The 19,215-nt window shown below is 39.6% G+C and overlaps 1 long non-coding RNA gene across 1 annotated transcript; it reads left to right on the plus strand.

The window, feature by feature from the left end:
- Positions 1-5,654: 5,654 nt before the first annotated feature.
- Positions 5,655-18,695, plus strand: LOC309875892. Its single transcript, XR_014317087.1, has 3 exons — positions 5,655-5,802; positions 15,604-15,715; positions 18,641-18,695. It is a non-coding gene; the product is annotated as an uncharacterized lncRNA (long non-coding RNA).
- The last annotated feature ends 520 nt before the right edge of the window (positions 18,696-19,215 follow it).

A 19,215-nucleotide genomic window follows, 5' to 3' on the forward strand; every position in this document is an offset into this window, starting at 1 on the left:
ACACAGATATTGATTCTGCCTTGAGGAAAACCAAATGACCTTTTCAAGTCCCTTCCAGCTCTACTGTCTGTAATTTTATATCAAAACAGGAACAGGCTTTGCAACTCCTGCTTATCTTGAATAGTGCCTAATTCCATGTGGAGAGTTATTGAGTTACAATAAAAATTCTTAGTCAGCAAGAGCAATACTAACCTATATACAAGAACTAGATTTGGTGAAGTTATTGTTTAACATTATTACTGTGTGAATTCTTTTGCTAAACTTATATTGACTTGTACCTGGCAGTATTTTAGAGTAAAAAATCAGTATTTCAGGTTAGCACAAGTATAATAAAAGATACTATAATTTCTGAAGTGAGTTGTTCTACTTAGGGAATAAGGGTGAATATTCAATCAAATCAATTCTTTCTCAGTGGCATGTGGAAAGTTTTGGGAAGAGAAAGATGAATGACTCATGCCACCTTTCTCTATACTCCTGCTGTTTCTGGCTGCATCAGTCTCAGAAGCTCATAGCTGCAGGAGACCCTTGCAGAATACTGTGTACTTTGGTGTTGTGCACTGTGGCCCTGACCTGAACCTTAAAATCCTTACCAGCAGAATGGGACAAATGTGCTGCACAGAGCCAGTGCATTTTTTACCACCTGGGCTTTGTCTTATTCCCTTGGGGCATATTTTGTGCAATGCGAGTGGGGTGACCAAGGGGCCAAGGAACAAACTGTATAAATTTGATTCCTGTGACTATCCAGAGCTCTCTCTTGTGGTAGGGACTTGATGTTCTGTAATGTTACTTGAGAACTGCTCCTGGTTTGTCATTTGTTTAGGCCAGAGATGAAATGCTTCAGGGAAGCAGTAGTACATAAATATTTGCCCTATCCAAAAATATATGTATTTCTGAATATTTAGGGAAGCTTGTGAAACTCTTCATACCTTTCTGCTCCTTGAAGTCTGTGGTAACTCTTTTGTATGCTGCTTCCTTCCAGCTTTATGTGCCACATGGTACCAAATTACTGTAGCAGAGATTGGGAAACCTCTGTTTAGCAGGTCTGTTTTATGGTTATGCTAAAAATAGAGGTGAAATGTGCAACTCATTTCAAGAACAGTTTCTTCACTGAGATCACAGGATCATTTAAAGCTGTCCAAACACTTAGGATGAGTGTCCAGATAGTCTGGATTTCTTATTTTGATTTTTTCAAGAAGTTTGGAAGTGGGACAGCTTACTCACTGTAGATGATTCATATCTTCATGTCCAAGTTTGAAGTGGTTCACCACACCATGGTCACAACTCCAAAAGCATCAGGTGATCATCAGACATTACTCCTGCCTGTAAGACTCTGATTTTTTCCCACTTTCTAGAATTTTCATAACTTACTGACCTCTCCCCCCAAACCCAAACAATTTAGGTTAAAGAACAAGCATTAGGAAACTGTTTACGAAATAATTAATGTACTGAATTCCCCAATAGACGAAGCTCTTCAAGCCAGAGTTATGGGGACTCAAGTGTAGAGATACTACCCTCCTCATGGACTCCTAAAGCACTTTTCCATGTTTCTTTGCAAAGGTTTTATCTTTTGCAGTTTTAAATCTTTTTGTCTAGACAGCAGTAAGTAACTGGCATACCTTTCTGTCAAGTATGGTGTGGTTAAGTCTTTCAGATAAATATAGATGGATATTTAAATACAAAAATAAATGGTTAAAGCTCTACTTATTAGTAGCATCTGTCTCGTGCTTGATGTGTACTTCTCAGAAATATTCTAATACCTACAGAGGCTATATTTAAGCAACCTTGCTTCTGCTTTGGTGATCACATGTCATGCAATGTCTATATTGTTGATTTTGTTGCTAAGCCCCGCTGTGAGTTCTAGTTTCCAGTGTTTCAGGTTACATGTTTAAACCTGGCCTTCCAACTGTTTCACACTATCCTGCATGTCCTCTTCTAACGAAGCTGATACTCTGGAGGCCTTCTCTTTCCACACTGGTCCACATTGGCATGAAAAATTGAGTGGAAGGAGGAGTTAGTATTACAGATTTTTTGTTTATGATAGTTGTTAACTTTCCACTTCGGAAATGTCACTAAGAGGAAGCCTTAGGAAGCACATATTCAGTGCATGTGGTCAGCAGATTGGCTTCTGACACCTTCCCCCATTACTGGAGAATTTCATGAGCTCTTAAGAAAAAAGCAAACAGAAAATATGAACCTGGCAGGCATCAAAGCTGAGAAACTGAAGAGGACTAGGAGGAAAAAGGAGGAAAAACTCTACTTGTAAACTCTTTTCTATAAGCCTTCGATCTGATGTTTTTCTTTAGGACAGATATGGAAAAAGTTGATCTTATGCACGCTTCTTTGGAGGATTACATTTAGGCCCATTTACGTTATTGGAAGAGAGTTCTCTGTACACCTGTGAGGTTTCAAGTAACTTACAATATAAAGCAGCCAGTGACTTGCGTGGGACTTGGGCTATCCCGATTAAATTGTGTATGATGACATGTCAGCATGCCGGGGCTTCATTTCTGCAAGCAGAAATCCCTTGTGCAGTGTGTTATGGAAATTACTGTTCCGTGCCAAGAAACTTTATTTTACTCCATCAGATGCAACTTCATTACTCTGACTCTCTGAACATTTTCTGTATGTGGCTATGGGAAGTTTGTGTTTCATTAGTGAAATAACTCTAGGTTCTGTGTAAATGTCCTGATGTATTGTACATTTTTTTGCAGCATGTTACTGCTCCTTTGATTAGAGCAGCCACTGTTTATTTGTTTTTATATTTAGAGCAGTGAAATGCAAACATCCTTACCATCAAGAAGGCTAGGCGGGGTAGTACTGAAGGTAGGTTGTTTTTATCTCTGTACTGCCTGTGTGCTTATGTTTGTGTGTGCCAGTTTTGCCCTCTGGTCCAGAAGAAGTTGAAATTGTTCAGAATGCAATAAAAACTGTTTTCTGAAGACTTGCTTTTGGGGAAGGAGAGAAAGAATCCACACTGAATAAAACCATACGCTGACGTTGACTTCACCTTAGCAAAGTCACTTGGATTTTCATATCCCTATGCAGGTTCATTGATCTACATGCCAAAAGGAGCTGGTTGGTTTTGATTTACAGTTTCTACGTTGTTTAGGAGATTATAGTCTAATTCTGCTGCTGCTGTGGCTAGTCAGGGCATGAACTGCAGTCATAATGATAGACACTCTGTTTCTGGATTTTAGCATGCCAGGCAAGGAAGTCACTTAAAAGTAAAGCTGAAATACATGGAAGAAGGGGTTGTGGAGGAAAGAGCACAGGGAGAAGGAAATTAGATTGACCTTGGCTTATTAAAGACTTACACTGATGAATCAATGAATTTAGGCAACGCTGAAAAGGATGGCACGGGGTGAAAATGATACCTGGCTTTAATTATTAGAGTTAGTGTGAAATGACAAATATAACAAAAAGATAACTGTAAAAAAATCGATCAATTTAAACGGCAAAATGTTTTATTGCAAATGGTTGCTTATTTGTAATAGTATTGTGCTTCAGAGTCTGCTTTGAGATGAGAGGACAGGGAGGAGTTGCACTGCACTTCTCACTGTGCATGCATTAATAAAAGATTCTCTGTCTTCAGTGGTTCCCAGCTCCCACAGGAGTGGAATGAAGGGAGTTCCCACTTACAGGAGGGCAAGAGTTTGACTACTAGACTTTGAAAATGTCCTCAGAATGACTTGGTAAAACGTAGTTTTTGAATGTGTAAAGCTGCTTGAGGCATTGTGGTTTCATTCAGATTTTTTTTTCCTTTTTTTTTTTTTTTTTAATTATTTTCCTTTTTTCTTTTTTTTTCCTTCTCTTCTCAAGGCTGGCCTGAGATCTTAAGAGACACTGTAGTTCAGACTTTGTATTTTATTAACATTTGGCTCTTTCTAATCTGTTACCTTCAGATCATGTCATATGCCATTACAACACAAATGAAGTACAAGAAGCCTTTGGTTGAGCCTCTGGGTATTTCTTTGTAATAAACAATTTATTTGCTATATTTTACCTCTTAGCAGCCAAACGTTCTTGATATTTGAAATGATTTCCTTAATTATTTTTGGGATTAATTTTTGGGTTGTTGCTTGCTCAAGAGTAGTCTATTGTGTGGTCTAATGACAAAATTTGAGCAGATTAGGCTTGCTAGTACTTGCTTCTATCTAAAATAATGAAGTGTCATTGTGAGGGCTCTGTTTCTGACAATATTTACAATTCTAAACTCAAAAGTCATTTTCTGTGCATTTTCTTCAATAGTCAATTAAGATTCTTTGTTCTGGGTTCAGTCAGTAAATTTACTCATTAGAGCATTTTTTTGCAAGTGCTTTTTGATTGAGACATCTGTGGAAAAGAGACTGAAAAAGTGATAGCTAAAGGAAAGGTTAACAAGTTAAACTAGGCATTTACTTTAAAAGATTTCAAATTGTGAAGTACTAAAGCTGTCTTAGGTATAGAATAATTTAGATCGTGATTCACCCATTCATCTTCATCCTGCAAACAGTTCAGGCTGGGTACTACACAGAGATTTTAATTTAGGTGTGTAATTCTGCCCTGTTGGATCAGCCCAAGGTTATTTTGCTCACCTGGAGATCTACATCCTGTAACAGACTGAGGCCAAGTTTGTTTTATAACTTGAATTGTATTGAGAAAGCCAGATTTCTTAGGGGAAACTTGATTTAATCTGAAAGCCCAAACACTTCCAAATGGATACGTTTATGCCGTGGCTGCACACATGCACATTCTTTGCCTCCTGGCAGTGAGGCTCATGCAATGAAGCAAAGGTTTCTCTGACGTCGTCACGGTGGAGCCCCAGTCTTTTTCCTCTCGTTCTCTCCCCTACTCTTCAGTTTTGGATTCAGGGGTCAGAGAGGTTCAGTGTGGGTATTGAATTACCATGTTGTTACTATTTTGGAAAGGAAAATGCTGGCTGAGAATGTGAAACTTTTTTGTTTTCCTCCCCTTTTTGCACAGTAAGTATCCCCACAAGTAAAACATATGGCTGTAACTATGGTACCAAATTAAATGCTATCTAAAGCACAGTAGCTTTAAAATTGTAGAGGTGTTTGAAAGGCTGTTTAATCTTTTACCTGTTATATGTGATATAATAACATTGATATATGTTGAGCAGCCATTTGGGATTTTATACATCAAACAGAGAGTATGTGTATTTTGAAATTTAATCCTTGTGAAATATTTGACATCCTGAATAGGATAATTGACACAGGGACGCTAATTAGGGGGTTGTAATTCAGAAGGTTGTGATCATGTACTTTATACTGACATGTATATTGTCCCCCTGGTAACAATGTTAATGGTGCCTAGACATGTGCATCAGGAGAGGAGAGCATACCCCTGGGAGCTCTGGAAATCAATCTTCTACATAATACCATTTTTATAATGCTCTAGAAGGAGCGGATTTACACATTTTTCCATTTATTATGCTGATCATACATAAAATATCCTGGCTTTAGAATAATTTGATTCAGCTGGTGTTTTCATTCTTAAAAATCTGCAGTGAATAATATCTTCCCCTGAAACTGGGCTTTTCACCTAACATGCTTTGCAGTTCTCAGTGTTCACTTAAAATCTTAGGTAATCTATTATATTCAGCTGAACTGAGTCCTGTTTACCTTCTGCAGGGATTATTCCAGCAACTCCTGAAATGCAAAACCTTCTGTGGCAAGAGAGAAAAGGCAGTCTTGTGACTATGGCTCTGACCTAAAGGACATGCTCTCTTCAAGTATGATTTCATTCAGGTTGTGAGACCAAGAGCTGCATTAAAAAACAGAAGGATTGGCCCTAGGCAGACAGGTGAGCTCTCTTTTTTCTCTCTTTCCCTCCTGGCTTTGTGATCACACTACACGCATAATCAGACTGTCTGCCTGCCCCAAACAGAGCATTTCTTTATGGCATTTCAACAAATCCTACAGCTCTTGGACTCCATTTCCTCATCTTTACCAGATTTTTCAAACTTTCTGCATAGTAATAAGGCTTAAATTAGGAAATAAAGCACTCATTTGCTATATGTTAATTTAATACAGAGAATTATTAGTTAATGCTACTTAATGTACAGTAGTGTACCACTATGGAAGACAGAAAAGTGAAGAATGGGCTAAAATCCAATTAAAATTGCTGGCGTCTAACAAAATTTAAAATCGCCCAGGGGATATTGATCTCATTCTTGAAAAATGCATAGAGGGATTTTTAATTTTTTCAAAATTAAGTTTTTAAGTCTCCTTGTGTGCAACTGCTCCAGAAGCTGTCTTTTTTTGCAGTACAATGTGTCCTCTGATGCTCGTGTTTGGACATTGCTTTAGCAATGACTCAGAGTTCCAGCTATTGTTTCACTAACACCAGTTCCTGCCGGGCTGGGGGTTTCCCCTCTCTTCTCTTTTCCAAATTGTCAGTCAGACTCAGCCCTCTTCAGTTCATAAAATCCAACAGAAGGCCCCATATTGGGCTAGGATGGCTACAATATGCTAATTATGCAATTCCAGTGTTGCAGCTACACTGCAGGAGAAATTATGGCTATTCATCATCATCTGGACCCAAAGGAGGCATCAGTGAGAACAGTCATTGCAATACAGTGCAGATGGTGGCACTTTGTCAAAAATTGCAGTTTGGTACGAGTACATCCTTTCACAGTGGGTGCATCATGCAGTTCTGTGGAGCTTCTCCCCAGAAGAGTCACACTGTCCTTTGTGTAGTTTGTTGTCGGGGGGGAAGAGAATTAAAAGAAGAAAAAAAAGAGGCAGATATGCTCAAAATTGTACTGGTGTACAAAGATCCATGCAAAGTCTGGGGAAGACTTTATGCTATTTAAACAGCAATATGGTCTGACAGAGACAGTGTGTCTTGGGAACAAGACATCAGGTGGGCTGCTCTACTGCAACAGCAAATTCACACTGTATGGGACCAGAAAGGGCTGAGGGTGTCAGCATTGTATGTCCTGAAGCACAGTTGGTTTAAGGGGAAAAATGGACACATGACATAAGGTTTATGCCAATGTTTTAAACGTGTCCAGGCCACCACAGCCACCCACCAGGGCTGGAACCTCCTATTGTCTGGTGTAACGCTGAGAAGCTTCACAAAAGATGTCTATCACCAAACTGAACTTCGTCTTATGACAGCTCTCATCTGTGCAACACATATGCCACTGTGATAGGACTGCTAGCACATTACACTTCTGATACACTTCGTCTCATCAAGGCTAATAAGAATAGCCATTACATGTGTTCAGAAGTGTCCTTGACTTACGGCAATGCCGACATCTCATATGGTAACAATCTTCCTTCCATGTGGATGTTTCCAGAAGTCTTTTTTTTTTTTTTTTTTTAAACCCTTAATTTATGTATCTCATGAAAGGCAGAAGAAATTGTTTATTTGCCCTATGTATGTGCATTTCCCTGAACTAACAATTATGCATATTCCTGTTATCTCTGTTTTTTCCTCATCTCCATGTGCGGATAGGTTATTTAATCATCTGCAAATATAGATTACAATCTCTTCTGAGAAGAAGCTACATGGCCTTTACCTACCCTGAAAATCACAGGGCACTCTGAAGTACCACAAAATAATGATACTCATGTTAAAATACTCATATAATTGCATCTGTTTCATATGCCCTTAACCTTGCACCTCCGCAGCAGTATAAATTCAATTAATTTTCTGTTTAGAACTATCCTCAGAGATGGGCTAAGATGAGGAATGAGCAGGTTTCTTAGTCTGCCTGAAAAGTTGCTTGATATTTTGCTCCATTTGTGGTGTTTCAGCATAAGACATACAAATTTCCAGTTTAAGGGCTTTTGTGGGCACTGGTGGTAAACTCTGACGGTAATAAATATGATTCTTCTGCTTGAATCTTAAACTTTCCAAAGGCTTTTTTGATTTTTTTTTTTCATGCTTACTGTGCTTGGACCCTCAATATAACATAGAATAATGGTTTATTAAAACAAGCTGCTGTATTAAATGTGTGCTTACTCAGCTGGAAGCTACTTGACCATTTCTGCTGCTGCTCTCAAATTCCCAAGCTGCAGATGGAGTTGGGTTAATGTAACATAACTTTCCCAAGAACCTGCAGTAGAATTTAACATGTTCTTTGCTACATATCCTCACCTTCCAAATTAATCTGAAGATAAATGAGAATTGTTTATTTGTTATTTCATGTTCTACTCTGAGACAGTGTACTTGTCTGTTACAGAAGTTTCTTCCTTATATTTTGAGTAAACCTGAGTCCCTAAGAAGCTGTTTAACACAGATGAGAGAATACTATATGTGGAAAAAAAGTCAAAGGCACACCAGTATACAACATAATTGGGGAAAAATCTTTTTTTTTTTTCAATCTTAGTATTTCAGCAGAAAGAAAAAGAAAAGAAAAAAAAAAAACAAAACAAACAAACAAACAAACAAAAATGTTAGAGATGGCATGTATGCCTGAAATTTGGTTCAGTGTCTTCCCCTCCTTCTCCAGGCATTTGGCATGCAGTTGTGGGTACAGAATCACAGAAAACCTGAACAACAATAGCAGCAGTGTGGAAATCAACCCATGTACCCACACTTACTGAGTGGTTCCAGAAGATGTGGGAAAGCCTATTGATGGAAAAGCTGATTCATACAATTCTCCCTTCCCCAAAAAGTACAACAAACAAAACCACTCCTGTACACAAGTATATTTGGAATCTGTCCACTCAATATATCAGGTGCTAATAAACAATACTCCTGAGAATACTTTTTTCAGGAAAACCAAATGCAATATTCAGGAATAAAGCTTGCAAAAAGCGAAGCTCATAACCATGTGCATGAGTAGATCTGTCTTTAACAGAGAGGACTGACAATTTTTACCCTTTCTCCTCATTAGTCCTGGGACACAGACTAAAATGGTAATGGATGTGCAGCTTGTTGAGCTGCTAGATCTGATCTACTATGCAGACTGACGTTCAAATCTGGTCTGACCAGGCATGCACCTGGAGATGCCTATGCAGCTTGCCTCATGTCCTGTAGCGTACGTGCTCTGTAAGAAAGAAGAGAGCACTGAAAATGAGGTTGGGATCCAGCACCAAGCACCCAAGCTAAAGCTTGTTCATACCAACAGGTGGGTTCCTATTGTCCTCAAAGGATCTTAAATCAGAAAATGTGGGGAAAATGTCTTGAAATAGGTATCTAAGTTTCTGCTATTCTGTTTTTGGAAAGAAGGAAACTGCATTCATAGACAGAAGTTGTGATTCAGTATACCTATGAGAAGCAGCACGGGAAATAACTTCTGTAAATGCCTCCAATTTGTATAAAACAAAACAGGTTATTGGCATAACAAAGTGTACTTGTGCCTAACTAAAATATCTTAGATTCCTAAATTAGGAGTTTGAGTTTCTGGAAGGTTCAAGGGAGAGGGAGTTTCACATCAGCTTAAGAGCCAACGTTTTTCTCTTCACAAGGAGGAAGCCTTCAGTTAGGCCTGTAATATTAGGCAGCATGGGCTTATTCGCCTCTGCCTGGTTCTGTTGCCAACCCTACAGATTCAGTTCTTCATGCTCTTTCTGAGGATTTTGAGTAGGTTTTCAAGAAACTGTTTAGCAAAGTGCTCTTGATATTATCTCAGTTGATTTGTTGTACTGCTTTTCCTTAGCTACCTGCTTAATCGGAATATGAGGCAGTGGATTGGAGGACAGCCTCTCAGCTCCTTCAGCACAGACATTTTCTTCTGTCCATAGCATCATGCTGCCAGAGAGCTCACTTCCCAAGGACAATGTTAACTTTTCATTTCTGTCTCATTTTAATCTCATGTGAATTTGAAAGAGGAAGTCTTGATTGAAGGTTAGCACTAATATTTAGGACAAGCTGGAACCATTTCAAAGACAGACAAAACTTAGAGATGAAAATTTACAAATAACATAGAGGCTGCAGGGCTAAGCAAGGAAGGAAATCATCTTGCTCTTCATGTGCCTATGTGACACAGTTCTGTGTTAGAAATAGGTGAACTAACTTGCTGAGGGTTGAGGTTGACTAGGAGTCTTTGCTTAACTCTGACAAAAGCCACACCGGGTCTTCAGTTTCGTGTTCTCCATAGTTGAAAGGAGCAGGTGACAGAACCAGCTCAAAGAAGCAGTATTTCTCCTGACCCAAAATTGCATTAAAGCAAATGACTTGGAAATAAATAAATAAACAGAAACTGTAGAAAAAGACTACAGATAACATTGTGTCCATGGAAATATTAGCACAAGTTTGCTCTTCTCTGTGCTTGAACATTGATCATCATGCTGCTTTCTTTAATCAGTGATGATGATGTTGATGAGGTGATGGTCATTTTTTTAACCATCTTCCCTTCTTTAATGAGATAAACTCTTAGAACTGTTGCAAGTTTTGAAAGGTGTTGGTAACAGCAGCATCAAGAGTGACGGAAACCAGCACCATTGTATGGTTTTATAACATGGGGAGCAGGTGTAGCTTTCAACTTGCTAGAAATTACCTAGGCACCTTTCTTATTATTTATTATTATTATTTATTTTTATTATTATTATTATAAAACAGTGGAACTGTTAGAATTCAGTGAGATAAAAACACAGCTATGGGTGCCATGGTTTGGTCTGGATTACAGAAGGAAGTTAAAGAATGCAGCTTCAACTCCAGGGTCTAACAGTCTGTGAAAGAACAAGATGTGAAAGATATGCACAAACAACATATGTGACAAATTCCTCTGAGAAAGTTATTACTCTCTCTTTTCCATTTCATTTGGAATGAAAAGAGAGTCAAACAGCCTATTCTGTTGTGTTCACATTTGCTAACTGTTTACACTTTCTGGTTAATTACTTTCTATAGTTTAATGGAAAGAAAACCTCAAATACCTTGTCTTAAAAGCTTACATTTGCCATACTAAAGAACTCACAAAGTTCATGCTCAATTGTAATTTTCAGTGCAAATAAGATCTTTTGGAGAATTGAAAGAATAAGAGCAAACACGTAAATAGTCTCTAAAATGCTGCTCATGTTGAGACAGTGTAAGATAGGAAATTAAAGTTTAGCAGTTCAAATAGGGAATATTTCTTCAGCTTCTGGGGCATGACAAAGTTGCTCAGGGATTGTGGCATTTTGCCAGATCAGGGAGCCTCCAGGAACTGAAACAGAACAGTACCGGTGACCCTTTGCTGCTTTAGACCAGCTGTTGGAGAGAAGGGAAACACTGATGTGTGCACTGCTACGTGAATGAAAAGAAACCAGAGTACATGGAAATTGTCACATCAGCATTAGTCTGGGAATGTGTACCTTTGTTGGTGGGAATGTAATGTTTTCATTCTTTTTTCCATTTATTTATTAAAGAGGTACATCTATAATGACTCATTCTTTTTCTAAAATGCTACCTATATTTGTGCAGTAGTATACTGCACAGTATATGTAAAACACTGCGCCATTCTTATGTGGTCACAAACAGAAGGACTATTGCAGTGCATGGGATCTGTCCTTCAAACTTAGGAAGCTTGAATTCATGCTCTGGGGACTTGGTTTCTCCCTGTGTACTCCAACTAATGGAGAACTCAGACTAAGGAAGACTCACAAGTGGCAGCCGCAGTGTTTGGGGGATCCTAACGCTATTCAGCCAGGCAGGGTGACTTCTCATTCCTCACTGGATCTACTCTGGGAGCATTTCTGCTGTAACATAAAGAGATCTGAGCTGAGTGGTAGGGACTAAGCACGCAGTGATTCAGCTGACTAATTATTGGTTACCTGCTCTCTGTGCTGGCTGAGATAGAGGGAAGGCATCTGGGCTGATCCTGCCCATGCTACACACAGTCTGTGGGCTGCAGCAAGCCTACGAAGTGATGTGTTAGACTGACGGATAGCCCAGAGTTGTCCTGGGATGTTTGGCCTGCTGCCTTCCTAGACATCACTCAATGTACTTCTGCATCTGGACTGCTGGACTGGCTGGAAAAAAAATAATCAGATGTAACTAAGAGGAAGGGGAAGTTTAGGTCATACACACTGTGATATCGTAGATAGGTTCACAGGGCATGTGAGGATGGGGATATTTCAGTCAGAGAAGAAAAGGAAGAGCCAAATGTTCAGTGCAGGACACGTACTTATTTAAGTTGCACAGTGCTGACACACAGTGGAGGGCTCCATGGTACCCTTTTCAAAATTCACTCCAGTCCCAAGCAGGAAAAGAAAGTGATATTTTGAGTACAGAGAAGGCACTCAGCTAGCCTAGAAGGAGCAGCAGCTGTTGAATCAGCTACAGAGAGGGCAAACCAGAAACACAGAAAGCTGAGCACAAACAGATGAGAATGGAGCAAAGAAGCAGCAGGAGACAAAACAAAAGGATGCAGCCCAATGGGCTGTCTTGTCTACAGCTCTCTCCTAATGCAGAGTGACCTGGGGTGAATGCTAGAATGGGAAGTTTTCATAAAACTTTGTTAGCCCTGAATCTGTATCTGATTCCAATGCCTATTGCCTTAATTTTCACTTATACATCTAAAATTTAATAGTTATGTATGCTGCTATGTAATTATTTTGTAGGAGGGAAAGGGGCAAATCCACTACCAATAATTTTTAAGTGCTTCTTACCCAAATTGCCTGGATGAGAATTACAAAACATGGCCTTTCCTGAAACTCCTCCTTTCTCACCTACATGGGCATAATGCCGCTAGTTTAAACACTTTTCCTCCTGTTTTGAAATAAATCACGTGGGTGGATACTCCTAATGTTCTTGTCCAAGTTGATAGTGCTATGTCCTACCCTGCAAGTCACAAGAATTTGCTGTATTCTTCAGAGATATGTATTTGCAATTTGCAATTAGTCATCCGTAGAAGGGGACTGTTTAAGACAAGCCTTTCCCCCAAAGCAGTTAATTCTTCAAAACGAAAATAATCAGATAATGAGTTCATTTCCGATTTCACATTTAATGCCAAACATTTTTGGGTAAACAAGATATGCTGGCAGAGCTCTCCTCTCATTGTATGTTTTTTATTAACTGGGAAACAGACAGTTGATTCTTATCCTCTCTATCAGCTCAAATAAATTACACATATTTCAGAATGGGAGACTTGTGCAAACTGGCTGGCTGGTTTCAGTGTGGGAGCCCAGCAGCCAGGCTGTGTAAATTGCACTGAGGTCAGCTGCAGCAGGCCCTGCTAGCGAAAACCAAAATCCTCCAAAAATCCAGCTCAGGAATCTCTCACTCGATGGAAACTTTTACCACAGTAACTCATATTTCTCCAGTAAGAAAACAAGTAGGGCAGCAGACAGCCCATCTCTGGCAACTTTATCAAATAAGACAAGCCCAATAGCAGAGCTGCTGCATCATTTCTGCTGACAGCCTCTTGGTAGTGCAAGGGAGCACCTGAACAGCATGGGTGTTCCTGCATGGCTCCTTGCTGTGCTTGAGCTGGCTTCGGCTTCAGCTGCTGGTGATGCATGGGGTAACAGACTGCTGCTTTTTGTGGGAGGGGTTTGTTTTAGAAGGCTTGTCTAGGGAGGTGAGAATATAACAAAGCATGGGGTGAATGAGTGTTAAATACTGTTTTCCCTCCCTGGAGCTCATCTTTGGACTTGCTGTACTTTTACAGACCTGCCAAAGAGAACAGAATCTGGGGACCCTGTAGCCTTCAAAATTGATACTTCTCAGGCAGGAGAAATTGAGAAGAGAGAAATTGTGAAGTTTCATTTGGAAGTTGTATTTATGGCATACATTATGTCAAAAGCATTTAAAGAAACTTGGAAAAGATGTCCCATATTTTAGTGAGACTAAAATATGCAAAATGATTTCTAATTTTGAATATTGTAGTTTAAAATTCAGGCTGGTGTCTCATCTCTCTCGTACAAAGAATATTTTTTCTTGTACAAAGAAAAGTGTGTGCAACAAAAGCTGAAATGTCACGAAAACAGTCATTCATAAACAAGGCAAAGCTGCCTTCCCTGTTGATGCTTTATATTAGCTTAGCGCTTAGGCTGATGGTGCTAGCTCCTGTCCAAAATGAGAATGTAAAAACAATCTCTGTGCTAAAGAGCTCACAGTCTAAACAAAACGAAGAGTCAAGAGACAGAGACAGACAAGAGGAGGGAGTTCAAACACAGCGATAATCCATCAGTGCGCAGCCTCAGTGCAGCAGTAATCACACTGCCATTAAGGTTTTAAATGGCCATTGCAGTTAAGGAGCTTTTCAAGGTAGGATTTGAAAGAGAGTAATGTGATTGTTTTTATCGAGCTTTGCCCATTAAAAAATTAGTGAGAAGCAGTGTTAGGAAGACATAATTTGACCTCAAAAATCTCAGATTCAGATGCGGAATGAAAAAGATAAGTAGTGTTTATTAAGATCATTTTTTACTGACATACAAAATAACTTCCATGACAGTGGAGGATGTAACAGAGCTACATAGGTGCAGCTGGAGAAAGGCTCTGCAAGCTCTCCACAAGTCCTGGCTTCGGCAGTTTCACTGTTCAGCTTTTTCAGACCGACTGAAAAGAAGTTGCCTGGACTTTTGCAGGCGTACAGAAGAGAGGGAGTCTGCTGTCCACAAAATAAAGCCAATGAACACTGTGATTTCTGGGAAAAACAATATTTGCAGCATGGGCTCCAGACAGTAGAAGCTGGGGTATTAGTAACGTGTGACTGGAGACAGTCTCAGCAGTGCAGCTTTTGCTGTCAAAAGAATAAAGGAATGTCTTGAGAGAGCTGCTCCTTTCCAGCCCTCTACTTAGAGGGGAAAAAGTGCAAATATTTTTCTTTCTGCTGTCATTCTGAGGATGAAGCCACCATTTGGATTTTCCTAACCCGGTGTTTAACTTTCAGATGACAGAAATACAACAGTTCACAAGAACATGGTCTCAGCCCTCACACATATGCTAGTTAACACTTTGATGGCTGAATTAAATGCTAAACACATCTAAACTGATTAAATAAGAATTTGGCAAATTACAATAATACCCTGACCCCCCCACCCCCCAAAAAACAAACAAACAAACACAAACCAAAAACAAACAAACAAACAAAAAAACTCACAAAGATATGCATCTCTGCTGTTTCTTTTTTAAAGCCCTTCTCAGATCATTTTCTTTTCTTTTTCGGTAAAAGCCTGATTTGGAAAGTTATTGTCTGGAGGCTGTATTTGCATAACAGCAAATAGAGTCAACCTACATTGTCCAGTTGAGGAAAAAATAACCTTCAGATAAAAGGAAGGCAATTTGCCCTGTTATGAGTCATCAGGAGCCGAAGGAAGGAGACATTCTTGAGGAAAAGGTTGCTGGCATAGGTCTACTGCAAAGGAAAAGCAGCACTATTCTGCAGCCGTGGTTTCTCTTGGAGAACAGTTAACGAATTGGATGTGTGCTCTGCTTTTCTGTTCCCAGGAGGCTGTTTCCTGGTAGATTGATAGGGGTAGGTGTTTGTTGCAGTGTTTTAAAGTTGCTTCAACTGTTTCAAGCCTGGTTATCTGTTCGGGGTTCCAGAAGTTTGAATTTAGTTAGATACCTACCTGTTTTCCATACAAGCAGTGGTAGAGTGGTAGGCTCTGGGTCTGATACCTCCTTAATCAAAAGGTTCGTTCTCTCTCCTCTGAAATTTTTTTTTGTATTTGTATTGTGTTTGTCTCCAACTTAAAGCAACTTTCATACTATTCGTTTTTTCAGGGGAAAAAAAACTGTGGTGAAGGGACATTCAGAAAAGCACCCAGCTTCTCTGCAGGTTCTTTTTGAGGAACTCCATTGCAAGAAAACAAAATTGTTATACTTGAGTGGAATGGTAGGTTTTTAATGGGTCTTAATGCTTCACTATCAGGTTTGCCAGCCCCTACTATTTGTGAAAGTATATTTGATATGAGCACCCCATTTCATCAGATAGGAAGTATGCAATGACCTTTAATTGACTTCTACACCCTGGTTCCTCTGGAAAATGTGTAGTAAATCTGTTGATAATTTCTCAAATATGGAGTTTCCCTAAGGAATATCTGATTTAGACCAGTCCCCTGACCGCTCCAAGGTCTGTCACAGAGCAAACATCTCCGTGCCCAGACACAACCAAGAGGGCCGCCGTCTCCCAGAGAAATGGCTCATGACCAGCAGCACTACAGCCTCCAACTGAAATGTGTAACGCTGGTTTGTCCTTCAAGTGTAAAGCCAATAAGGAATCTCTACCACAGTTTTTGAACATATTTCCAAGTATGGCAGGGTGCAGTGGCAGGCACATAATAGGACTTTTGGCATGTATTATACTGTGCTCAACAACTCCACTCTCTGATCCAAACATGCCCACCAAAAATAACTTCAGTGAACAGCTTTTATTTTAATTATTCCAGTGTGGGACTCATGAAGTTTTGCCAACAATCTGGTTTGTAAAGCTTTTTGTGTCTAAGCACAGAAACCCTTAGTGTGTAGTTAATTCCCCACTGGGATTTTCCTGATTCAGTCACAGGTCTATTCTGCAACCTCATCTTTCTTTACCTATCACTTGCTCTTAACACTGTTCACCCCATTGACTCCTTGAAATCTCATGCCTTCTTGGCTTCTGTGACTGCTCTTTCCCGGCTTTACCCCCTAATTTTCTGTTTTCTCTTTCAGCTCCAAATTTAGTGGTTGTTGGTGGATATTTGGTGGTTCCCTAGTAGTTCTGATCTCTGCAGGGCTCTCACTGAGCTCTGTGTGTGGGTTCTCCTCTTCCCCCCTTTATGCTCTCTGTCCAACTTAGCAGGGGTATAATAACTGAACAGCTACAGTTTTTGCCAATGACTTGCAAATCTGCTTTTTCCTATCTGATCTGTTTCCTTTTGTCATTGAATCTTTCTGGTTTCTTCCCTAATTGTCTCCCTCTTTCCATCTTCCCTTCCTCCCCATGTCATAAATCTTAAAACAAACATAAGAAAAAAGACGTCCCTGTGGTTTGGTGGTATGAGCTGCTCCATTCTGCAGAACTGACTATGGTTGTTCTTCTCTCTTCTCTACATTCAACTATTTATTTAACCCTTCCTTTATCCAACTCTACTTTGTTTTATGGGGAAGCACTTGCAATTTGGGACATGGCAATGGTGCAGTATTTAAGAGGTTCGTATTACTTTGTGAATAACCTCAGATAGCCAATAAATTGCCCCTTTAAAAAGATTGGATGTGAAAGGAAAAAAAAAAAGAAAAAAAAATAAGAGTTGCTATGATGCTCAGTTTAGATCAGGTTCATTTCCTGAACGTGACAAAAGAAACACCTTTGGAAGGAAAGAATGGGAATGTTCCAGAGCAGGATAACCTATAGTCTGATAGTTTTTAGCGCAGGTGTGGATAATACAGATCCCTTCATGCCTAGAGGGAAGGGAGCCCAGAGCTTCTGCAGCAGGAGGGAGTGCCCCAGTTGTAGTCCTATTGCGTAAAGCAGCCCTGCAGCAGCAGCACCCACTTCTCTCATTGTTTTGGTGGAGGAGGGTGGAGATCCCTGTCTTGAGATAGGCAACGAAATTCCAGAGAGGCTTAAGATGATTTCAATATCCTCAGCATTTCCTAATGGCTAATCTGGGCAGCTCTTGCTCAGCCCTCTGGGCTATCTGCATTCTTCAGCACCCAAGTTCTGGATCCCACCAGGGAGGTGCACACCTAGGAGTCAGGAGCAGCAGTATTCAGTGCTGTGGGGCCTAAATCCTGCTTATGTCCAGACCAAAATATTTATCTGTATTTCAGTAAATGCTTAGCTCTACCACATCTTGGTCTTGGTTGCCTTGATAAGTACTACCAATATGAACAGTTTGGCCAACGTGATGTTTATTTTCAGCATTTGTGTAACTTTCACGTGCCATCTGTTACAACATCCATAACACAATGCTTAAATTTATGTAGCAAAACTAGGGGAATGCCTTTGGAACATCTAAATTCACACACTAGTGCAGTTGGACTTGATGATCTTCGAAAATCTCTTCTGACAGAACTGTTCTGTCCTGTCCTGTCCTGTCCTATCCTACTCATCATAATGTTGCTAGTAAAATAAAAAAATACTATAAATTGATAGGGTATTCCCCTGCCACGTATACTCTATGCCCCTTTCCCAAAAGTCTAATAAGGTATATTGTTTTGTGAGAATCCCTTCTCACTCACGAATTTTCAGACTACTGCTTATTAGCATGCTCAACCTGAAATTCAATACCCAACACTGGTACTTTCATTTTGTCTCACTTTTGGTCTGTACCCTGGTTCTGCTACCTTAGTTTCTGTGCATATGCAGTGTGGAGTATACAGTGGGGGATTTTTCAAAGGTCTGGAGGTCTTTCATTCTTGAATTTCTTGTGAAATTCTACTTTAACATTTTCATAAGACATATGAAAGACAGATATTCTTGGCAATTTACAGTAGTCCTTGTCCAAACTCATTTAAAATATAATTGATGTTCTGAGAATAATAAAGCTAAAACCAGAGAGAAAAAAAAATGATATAGTTAGAAGATCAGTGGTTATCTAGGTATTCAATATTTTATCTTAATGGCTTGGATGGAAGGACACTTTTAATTACTTTTATTGAGTTGCTGTGACAGTGTAATAAATGTTTCTAGAAGTCAGATTTGAATCAGAGGAGGGTTTCACATGAAACTGAATGCTTTTTAGAGAGAGTTGCAAACACTGGACTTTGTTATCTAGTATAAATACTGGAAACAAAATGGTTCACTGATCTTGTTCTCATCAGTCACTTTTCTCCCAAGTTACCAGTGCATTTGCCCATCTGTGATTAAAAATACAGATAACCAAGAAACTGCGGCATTATGGTAAGTGTAAAGAAAATAGAACCAGAAGCTGTGCTTTATAGTAAGCAGGGGGATGCTGCAATATTTGAGCAAGTATCTGCCAGCAGCTGTGAATTAATGAAAGAACCATTACTTCAAAATTTTTAAACTTTTAAAAAACAACAACCTTGGATCATGTCAATTTGGTGCCTACTCACTGGAAAGTCACCAAATCTCACTTGTTTTGCTTGGGCCTCACTCAAACATAACTGGCCTCAAGCTAGTAAGCAAGCCAGCAAATGTTCTGGCTTGTAAAGAAATCTGATCCAATTCTGTAAACTGAACCCAGCCTAAGAGTGGTGGTAAGGGGAACATATGGAAAATTAATGACAGATAATAGAATGGTCGGACAGCCTTAAATGAAAAAAATATTGTTATTAAGTTTATGCAAGGATTCCAACTAATGGTCTTTTGGCTGGAGGGTCTTTTGAGCTAAGAAAGTTACAGAAAAGCTGAGCATTGCTTTTGACTTTGCCAGCACTGAAACCCCAGAA

The sequence above is a fragment of the Aythya marila genome (genome assembly GCF_965140915.1).
Source record: "Aythya marila genome assembly, chromosome: 3".
In the NCBI taxonomy this organism is placed as follows: Eukaryota; Metazoa; Chordata; class Aves; order Anseriformes; family Anatidae; genus Aythya; species Aythya marila.